Source organism: Heterocephalus glaber, unplaced genomic scaffold (assembly GCF_053883595.1).
Source record: "Heterocephalus glaber isolate CG9 unplaced genomic scaffold, H.glaber_assembly_v1.0 deba00001428, whole genome shotgun sequence".
In the NCBI taxonomy this organism is placed as follows: domain Eukaryota; kingdom Metazoa; phylum Chordata; class Mammalia; order Rodentia; family Bathyergidae; genus Heterocephalus; species Heterocephalus glaber.
The window spans coordinates 27,641,522-27,650,862 of NW_028258293.1; the positions used below are offsets into that span (position 1 = coordinate 27,641,522).

The following is a 9,341-nucleotide window of genomic DNA, read 5'->3' on the forward strand; positions in this document are numbered from 1 at the left end:
GCCATGATGAGAGCAGCTTTCTTCCACCCAGGCCTGTCCACCATGCTGTTCCTGTGTTTAAGCCTGCCAAACATGAACTAAAACTTCTGAACTGTGAGCCAAAATAAACCTCTCCCCTTTTAAGTTGAGAGTGTTGGTTATTGTGTTTCAATGAAAGAAAAGAGATTAAGACAGATTTTGGTACCAGGAATTAGGTCACTGCTGTGAATATACTTGACCTTGTGGTTCAGAAGCCTCTGTAGTTCACAGGAGGATTTTTTTTGTATTAAATTCTTTTATTGGTACATTGTAGGTATACAACACAATTACATTTCTCATTGGGAATTGTACCCTTAAATAATGCATCTTGGTTCTTATTTTTTCCCCATTCCTAGCCCTCCCTTCACGCCCTCCACCCTTCCCTATTCACAAAAACTTTATTTCCATTTTTTCCATTTCTCATCATTTTTTCCTTTCCCTTCTTTCCTTTCCTCTGTGCCTCCCACTACCCCTACCCCTTTGGACCTTTTATTCCTATTTTACATTATCGATTATTCATTCTAATCATTGGTACATTTTAGGTATACTATATAATGACATTCATCATTGGAAATTTGCACCTTTACATAGTCTCTCTTGGTTCTTATTTTTCACCCTTGCCCAGCCCTCCATTCAACCCCTCCAGCCCTCCACATTTACAAAAATTTTGTTCCTATTTTTCCATTTTCTCATATTAATCCCATTCCCTTCTATCCTTTCCCTTAGCCCTCCCACTTCCTTCCCCTTTGCCCCTTTTCTTCCTATTTCACATTACCTATTATACATTTAGTCTTTATTTACACTTTCAGTTTCTCACACCAGAGAAAGTATTCGGTATTTACACATGTGTGTCCTATTTATTTCACTTAAGAGTACTGCCTCATTGTGCATCCACTTAGCTATAAATGTCTCTAATTTCTCGTTTTTTATGGTTGAGTAGTACTCCATTTTATAAAAAAACCACATTTTCTTGATCCAGTCTCCAGTTGATGGGCATTTGGGCTGTTTCCAAGTTTTAGCTATTACAAACTGCGCTGCTATGAACATGGGTGCACATATATCACTGTGGTATGATTCTTTTAATTCTTTGGGGAAGATCCCCAGCAGTGGAATAGCAGGGTCAAATGGGACTTCCAGTCCTAGTTCTTTGAGGTATCTCCATACTGATTTCCACAGTGCTTGCACCAGTCTACACTCCCACCAGCAGTGGAGCAGGGTTCCTCTTTCCCCATAGCCCCGCCACCATTTGTTATTGGTTGATTTCATGATAGCAGCCATTCTTTCTGGAGTGAAGTGGAATCTCAGCGTTGTTTTCATTTGCATCTCTCGAATGATGAGTGACGTTGAACATTTTTTCATGTATTTATTGGCTATTTCTACTTCTTTGTCTGAGAAATGTCTGTTCATTTCAGATGCCCATTTTTGGATTGGGTCTTTAAATTTGGGAGGTCTGATCTTTTTAAGTTCTTTATAGATTCAAGACAGTAGACCTTTGTCTGAGGAAGAGCAGGTGAAGATTTTTTCCCACATTGTGGGTAGTCTCTTCACACTGCTGCTGGTTTCTCTTGCTGTCCAGAAGCTTTTTAATAAGAAGAGATCCCATTTGTTGATTGATTGAGCTAGGTCACGGGCAACTGAGGTTTTGTTCATAAAATCTTTTCCTACACCGATGTCTTCAAGGGTTCTACCTAACCTCTGTTCCAACTGGTTCAGAGTTTCTATTTTAATATTTAGATCTTGAATCCATTTTGATTTTAGTTTAGTGCATGGTGAGAGATACAGGTCTAGTTTGAATCTTTGGCAAGTTGAAGCCCAATTTTTCCAGCACCATTTATTAAAGAGGCTATCTTTCCTCCAGTGAGGGTGTTTGGCTCCTTTGTCAAAGATGAGATGGCTGAGTGTGTCTGGCGTTGTTTCTGCATCTTCTAATCTGTTCCACTGGTCCTCAAGTCTGTTTCTTTGCCAGTACCATGCTGTTTTTATCACAGTAGCTTTGTAGTAGAGTTGCAGGTTGGGGATTGTGATACCCCCTGCCATGTCTCTGTTACCTAGAATTGCTTTTGCTATTCTGGGTCTCTTCTTGCTCCAAATGAATTTTTGGATTTTTTTCTCGAGGTTTATGAAGTATGCTGCTGGGATCTCAATTGGAATTGCATTAAATCTACATAGCAGTTTTGGAAGTATGGCCATTTTCACTATATTAATCCTTCCTACCCAGGAGCAGGGGATGTCTGTCCATTTTCTGATATCATCTTCAATCTCTCTTTTCAGAGTGCCATAGTTTTCAGAGAAGAGGTCTTTGATTTCTTTCGTTAGGATGATTCCTAGGTAGTTCAGTTTTTTGGATGCTATTGTGAAAGGAATTATTTGCCCTATTTCTCTCTCAGTGAGTCTGTCATTGGTGTAGAGGAAAGCTATTGATTTTTGTGTGTTGACCTTGTAACCAGCTACTTGACTGAATTTGGTTATTAAATCTAGAAGACTTTTGGTCGAGTTCTTGGGGTCTTCTATATAGAGTATCATGTCATCTGCAAATAATGATAATTTGACTTCTTCATTACCTATCTTTATTCCTTTTATTTCTTTCACTTGTCTAACTGCCGTGGCTAATGTTTCCAGAACTATATTGAACAAGAGTGGTGATAGCAGACATCCTTGTCTTGTTCCTGATTTTATTGTGAAGGATTTCAGTTTGTGACCATTTAGTATGATATTGGCTGTTGGTTTTTCATAGATGGCTTCTATCAGTTTGAGGTAGAGACCATCTATTCCAATTTTTTGTAGGGTTTTTATCATAAATGCATGTTGGATTTTGTCAAATGCTTTTTCCTGCATCTGTGGAGATAATCATATGGTTTTTGTCCTTGGCTCTATTGATAGAGTGTATTACATTGATTGATTTGCATATATTGAACCATCCCTGCATCCCTGGGATGAATCCCACTTGATCAGGGTGTATGATCTTCTTGATGATCTTCTGCATTCTGTTTGCCATTATCTTATTAAGGATTTTTGCATCTATGTTCATTAGTGAGATTGGCCTATAGTTCTCTTTTTCAGTTGGGTCTTTCTCTGCTTTGGGGATCAAGGTGATGCTTGCTTCCAGGAATGAATTTGGGAGTATTGCTTCCCTTTCAATTTCATTGAAGAGTTTAAACAGTAGTGGCAGCAGTTCCTCTCTAAATGTCTTGTAGAATTCAGCAGTGAAGCCATCAGGGCCCGGCCTTTTCTTAGTTGATAAGTTTTTAATTACATTTTCAATTTCATTGGTTGATATTGGGTTGTTCAGAATTTTTAGGTCTTCTTCGTTCAACTTTGGTAATTCATATGTATCTAGGAATCTGTCCATTTCTTCTGTGTTGTCCATCTTATTGGGGTATAGCTTCTGGAAGTAGGTATTGATGATCCTCTGGATTTCTGCTGGGTCTGTTGCAATTTCACCCTTTTCATTCCTAATTGCATGGATTTGGGCCTTTTCTTTCCTTTTTCTGACAAGGTTGACTAAAGGTTTATCGATTTGGTTGATTCTTTCAAAGAACCAACTCTTGGCTTCATTGATTTTTTGTATCGTTCTCTTAGTCTCCATTGCATTGATTTCTCCTCTGACCTTTATAATTTCTTCCCTTCTATGAGCTTTGGGGTTGTCCTGCTCTTCTTTTTCTAGAAGCTTGAGGTTCAGCATCAGGTTGTTTAATTGGGCTCGTTCTGTTTTCCTAATATGCGTATTCACTGCTATGAATTTCCCTCATAAGACTGCTTTCATTGTGTCCCATAGATTCCGATATGTTGTACTGTCATCGTCATTTAATTGAAGGAACTGTCTGATTTCTTCTTTAATTTCCTCTGTGACCCATTGGTTATTCAGAAGTGTGTTGTTCAATTTCCACATGTTTATGAAATTTTTTGAGTTTCTTTTGCTATGGATCTCCAATTTCATCGCACTATGGTCTGATAATATACAGGGGATAACTTCAGTTCCTTTGCACTTACTTAAACATGTTCCATGTGTGAGTATGTGGTCTATTTTGGAGAATGACCCATGTGCAGCTGAGAAGAATGTGTATTCTGATTTTGTGGGGTGGAAGACTCTGTAAACATGTTAAGTTCATTTGTTCAAGAGTTCAATTGAATTCTAGTATTTCATGACTTATTTTTAGTCTAGTTGATCTATCTATTTGTGACAGTGGGGTGTTGAGGTCCCCCACTACAATTGTATTAGTGCATATATGGCTTTTCATGTCTGTTAGTATTTGTTTTATATAGTTGGGTGCACTAGTGTTTGGAGAATAGATATTTATGATTGTCATCTCTTCCTCTTGGATTCTTCCCTTTACAAGGATGTAGTGTCCTTCTTCATCTCTCTTAATTAGTGTTGGTTTGAAATCTACTTGATCTGCCAAGAGGATAGCTACTCCTGCTTTCTTTCGGGTTCCTGTCGCATGCAGTATTGTTTTCCACCCTTTAACTTTCAGTCTATGAGTTTCCTTTTGAATTAAGTGTGTTTCTTGTATGCAGCATATTGTTGGATTTTGCTTCTTGACCCATTCTGCCAGTCTATTTCTTTTGATTGGTGAATTGAGACCATTAACATTGATGGTTATAACTGAAACGTATTGACTTGTCATTGCCATGACTTTTTCTTTTTGTTGGGTTCTCCCCCTTTACATTTAACTTGTCATGCCAGATGGGTTCATTCTGCTTTGCTTCCTGGGATTGTGATCCTCAATGTCTGTTTCTAGGATATTGTATAAAATTCTTTGGAGTGGTTTGGTATTCATGAAGTTCCTAAGGTGCTCTTTGTCATGAAAGTATCTTATTTCTCCATCCATTTTGAAAGATAGTTTTGCAGGGTACATCCATCTGGGTTGGAGGCTGTTTTCTTTGAGGGCTTGGAATATGTCACTCCAAGCTCTTCTTGCCTTGATGGTTTGTGTTGAGAAGTCTGCTGTGATTCTGATGGGCTTTCCTTTGTATGTGATTTGTTTCTTTTCTCTGACTGCTTGGAGAACTTTCTTCTTCCGTTGGGTTTCTGGAATCTTAACAATTATATGCCTATGTGTAGATTTTTTTTGATCAAGGCTATTTGGAGTTCTATATGCCTCACTTATCTGTATGTCAAGCTCTTTTCCCCTGCTTGGGAAGTTTTCTGCCATTATTTCTGTGAAGAGATTTTTTATGTCATCTCCACTCTCTCCTGTTTCTTCATTGAGCCCAATCAGTCTTATGTTACTCTTCTTTGCGTCATCTAGCAGCTGCTGGATTGATTTCTCATGTTCCCTTATAATTTTGAGGCAATTTTTCTTTTCCTGGTCACTAATTGCAATCTTATCTTCTGTATCTGAAATTCTGTCCTCACACTGGCTCATTCTGCTGTGTAGACTTTCAATGGAGTTTTTCATGTCCTGGAAATCTATTTGCATCTGTTCTATGGATTCCATTTGTTTCTTATGTTGGGATTCCATCATGTTTCTCAGCTCCTCTTTAGATTTATTAATCGTGTCTTGCACTAGGGGCACAATTTCTCCTGTTATCTGAGAAATTATTTCTGATTTCATTTTTTCCAGATCCCTTTTTGTTGCCAGTTCAGTGGGTCCAGGTGGTTGAGTATCAGAGGGTTCCATCTCATTTCCCTTTGGGGTTGCTGTAGGTGATCTGAAGTCTGGTTTTGAGACTTATTTATGTGTTTTCTCATTTCGACTGGGGCAGGGGGCTGTTAGCGCCTGCACAGATTACCTCCTCTGAGCTGGGTGAGGTGGGACAGGGGCTGGGAGCAGCGGTAGGGATGGTGACCCAAAAGCCCTTTCCTGTGGGCTGGGAGCAGCCGGAGGGATGGTGGCCGGGAAACCCCTTCCTCTGGACCAGGAGCAGTGGGATGGTGGCTCAGAAGCCCCTCCCTCTGGGCCGGGAGCGGTGGGAGGGATGGTGGCCTGGAAGCCCCTTCCTCTGGGGCAGGAGCAGCGGGACAGAAGGTGGCCCAAAAGCCCTTTCCTCTGGGCTGGGAGCAGCATGAGGGATGGTGACCGGGAAGCCCCTTCCTCTGGGCCAGGAGCAGTGGGACGACAGCTCAGAAGCCCCTACCTCTGGGCCGGGAACAGTGGGACTCAGTACCTTGGTCTGGTGGTCTGGTGTCCTCTGCGCCTTGGTAATGTGGAATCAGGTGGCTGCCTGTCTGCAGTGGGGTGATTCAGTGTCTTCCGTGTGACTCAGGACCTCGGTAGGGCATGCACAGACCTGCCTGTCTCCAGCGGGCTGATTCGGCGTGTGTTCCGCGCGACTGGGGATCTCGGCAGGGTGTGGGCAGACCTGTCTGCATTGGGGTGATTTGGCGTCTTCTGTGTGACCCAGGACCTTGGTAGGGCCTGCACAGACCTGCCTGCCTGCAGCGGGCTGATTCGGCGTGTTCCGTGGGACTGGGGACCTCGGTAGGGTGTGGGCAGACCTGCCTGTCTGCAGCGGGGTGATTCGGCGTCTTCCATGTGACTCAGGACCTCAGTAGGGTGTGCACAGACCTGCCTGTCTGCAGCGGGCTGATTCAGCGTCTTCCGTGTGACTCCAGGGGGATTTTTATAAAGAGTTGGAGATGTATGCTAGTGAAACCCTAGAATGTCTTAATCCAAATTTGATGGGACATTCTGATAGAGCTCACAAGAACAGAAATGCTCACAGAAATGCAGAATGTAAAAACCAGGCTCAGGAGATTTCAGTTGGAATCATGTATACCACTGGCAGCTGGACTCCAGGCCATGAGTTTTATGCTCTGACAGAAAAAATTTGTCTTTATTTTGCTCATGTCCTAAGACTTTGCAGGAAACTCAGATAAGATAATCTGGCAGAGAAAATTTCAAGGCAGCTCAGCATTCAGACTGTATCATGGGTACTGCTTGCTACGTTTAGCAAGATTTACCCTAAGAACAGGAGCAAAAATCTCCTTTAAAAAATATTCAGTTGTGGGCCGGGGATTTAGCTCAGTGGTTCCACTGCCTGCCTCACAAGTGGAAGGACCCAAGTTTGATCCCTGGTATCAAAAAAAAAAAAATTCAATTGGGCCAGGATTTAGCTCAGTGGTTCTGGTGCCTGCCTCACAAGCGCAAGGTCCCGAGTTAGAACCCCAATACAAAAAAAAAAAAAAATTCAGTTTTGTAAGAAAGTGCCTGTAAAGTTGGAGTAGAAGAAAGCTTGGTTGCTAAAAAGGTTAGCATTAAAATGAAGTCAAGTACAGTAATACTTCAGTTCCCAAAAGCTTCTTCTGTTTGCAAACAATTTGGTTCTCAAACAAAAGCATTTGACAAAATTTTGCTTCCATTCACAAACTCTACATTGAGTAACAAACAATTGCTGCCATCTTCCCCACACAAATTCAAATATGGCCAGCTTCTCCAAAACAAATTAAGTTTATGAACTGAGGTACCAGTGTACTTTGCACCAGAACAACAGGAAAGATGCCTTGAGGTCATCCTCGTAATCCGTAAGACCCTACCTGCAAGACCCCAAGTGTCCAAGTGAAAGACTTTGAGAAGATAGTCCCATGGCATCCAGCTCATTCAGGGTCAGCTAGGAAAGAGTTTACTGGAGCCCAGCCATTCAGACACTCAGAGGCTTCGGCAGGCATGATTTAAGGGGGCCCAACTACTGCTTCAGTTTGCAGGAGACCTTGGCACCATCCATGAAAGTCCTGGTTTTATAGATAAAAAGAATGCAAGAGCTGTGGAATCGCAACACTTTCACTCTGGTTTCAGAAGGCCTAGGATGCCAGGCAGTATACCCCTGACAAGGCAGTGTGTGAGGCTGTGAGAGTGAAACTGAAAATGCAGTGAAGACCCCAGGGGGTTGAAAAAGCCAGGGGCATGGAATGTCTGAGAAAAGTCATAAGCAGTGAGCAAAGCCATCCCAAGAGAGCAGAAACTGACCATGTTCTACAGGTGGGCCTGCCCAAACTGTTTGGAGTTCACATCTTTGCCCCAGGTGCTAAACATAAAATTACAGGATTTAATGTTTGCTTTGTAGGTTTTGGTTTTGCTTAGGTCCCATTCCTTTCTAACCCTTATATCTCCCCTTGGATTGGGAATGTTTGCCCTCTGCCACTGTATGTTGAAAGTGTTTTGATTTTTACAGGGGCTCACAGCTAGGAGTTTGCCTTGACTTGCAGAAGAGACTTTGGACTTGGGCTTTTCAGCAGTGTTGGATTTGTTAAGACTTCTTGATTCTTAGAGATGCACTGATGCATTTTGCATAAAGAGATGCACATGAGTCTTCTGGGAGCCAGAGGCAGAATGTTATGGTTTGGATTGACAATGTCTCCCAAAAGTCTCATATGCTCATTGAGAGGGCTTTTGGAAGGTGATTCAATTATGGGAGTGTTATAGCTGACTTTCTGTTAGGAGATGGCGTCTCTTTAGAGGAAGTGGGTTCCTGGGAGTGTGACCTAGAAGGGTATATCTCCCTTTCAGGCTCTGTGTTTCTCTATGTTTCTTGACCACCATAACATAAGCAGCTTTCCTCCACCCATGTCCTTCCACTATGCTGTAAGCCTGCCAAACACAGACTGAAACATCTGAACATCTCTTTAAGGTGTAGGTGTGAGCTATTCTGTCTCAGTTACAAGTAATTAAGACATACTGTATGAATCTACTGTATTTTATTTATCTAATCATCAGTTGATAGACACGGGTTTTTTCCTATTTTTTGGCTACTATGAATGATGCTACTGTGAACACCTGTGTACAAGTTTCTGTTTTAATATTTGTTTTCAGGGCCAGGGATTTAGCTCAGCAGTTATGCTGCCTGTCTAGAAAGCACAAGGACCTGAGTTCAATCCCCAGTACCAAAAAAAAAAAAAAAAAAAAAAATCAAGTACATACAAATAAAACCAATGAAAAATCTGTAGAACAGAGAAAAGTATAAAATATCATTGTAAGAAATATTTGTTTTCAATATTCTTGGTTGCATACATACCTAGGAGCTGAAGTTGAGTCATATGGTAGCTTTTTGTTTAACTTTTTAAGGGACTGACAAACTATTTTTTCACAGTGGCTGCTCTATTACATACATTCCCACCAACAATGTATGAGGCTTCCAATTTCTTCAAATTCTCAACATTTGTTATTTTCTGCTCTTTTCTTTAATTACGAAAGCTATCTTAGTGGGTGAGAAGTGCTATCTCACTGTGGTTTTAATTCACATTTCCTTAATCAAAGACCACTATCTGCTGAACATATTTTCATGTGCTTGTTGACCATTTGTGTATCTTTTCAGAGAAATATGGGTCTTTTGCCCATTTAAAAACTGGGTTATGGTGTTGTAAGAGTTCATTATGTTTTTGACAT

At 41.2% G+C, this 9,341-nt stretch overlaps 1 protein-coding gene across 12 annotated transcripts in view; it reads right to left on the minus strand.

Moving 5' to 3' along the window:
- The window catches only part of Fchsd2 (FCH and double SH3 domains 2), a 311,736-nt gene that overhangs the window by 85,257 nt on the left and 217,138 nt on the right, over positions 1–9,341 (minus strand). The window lies entirely within an intron of this gene.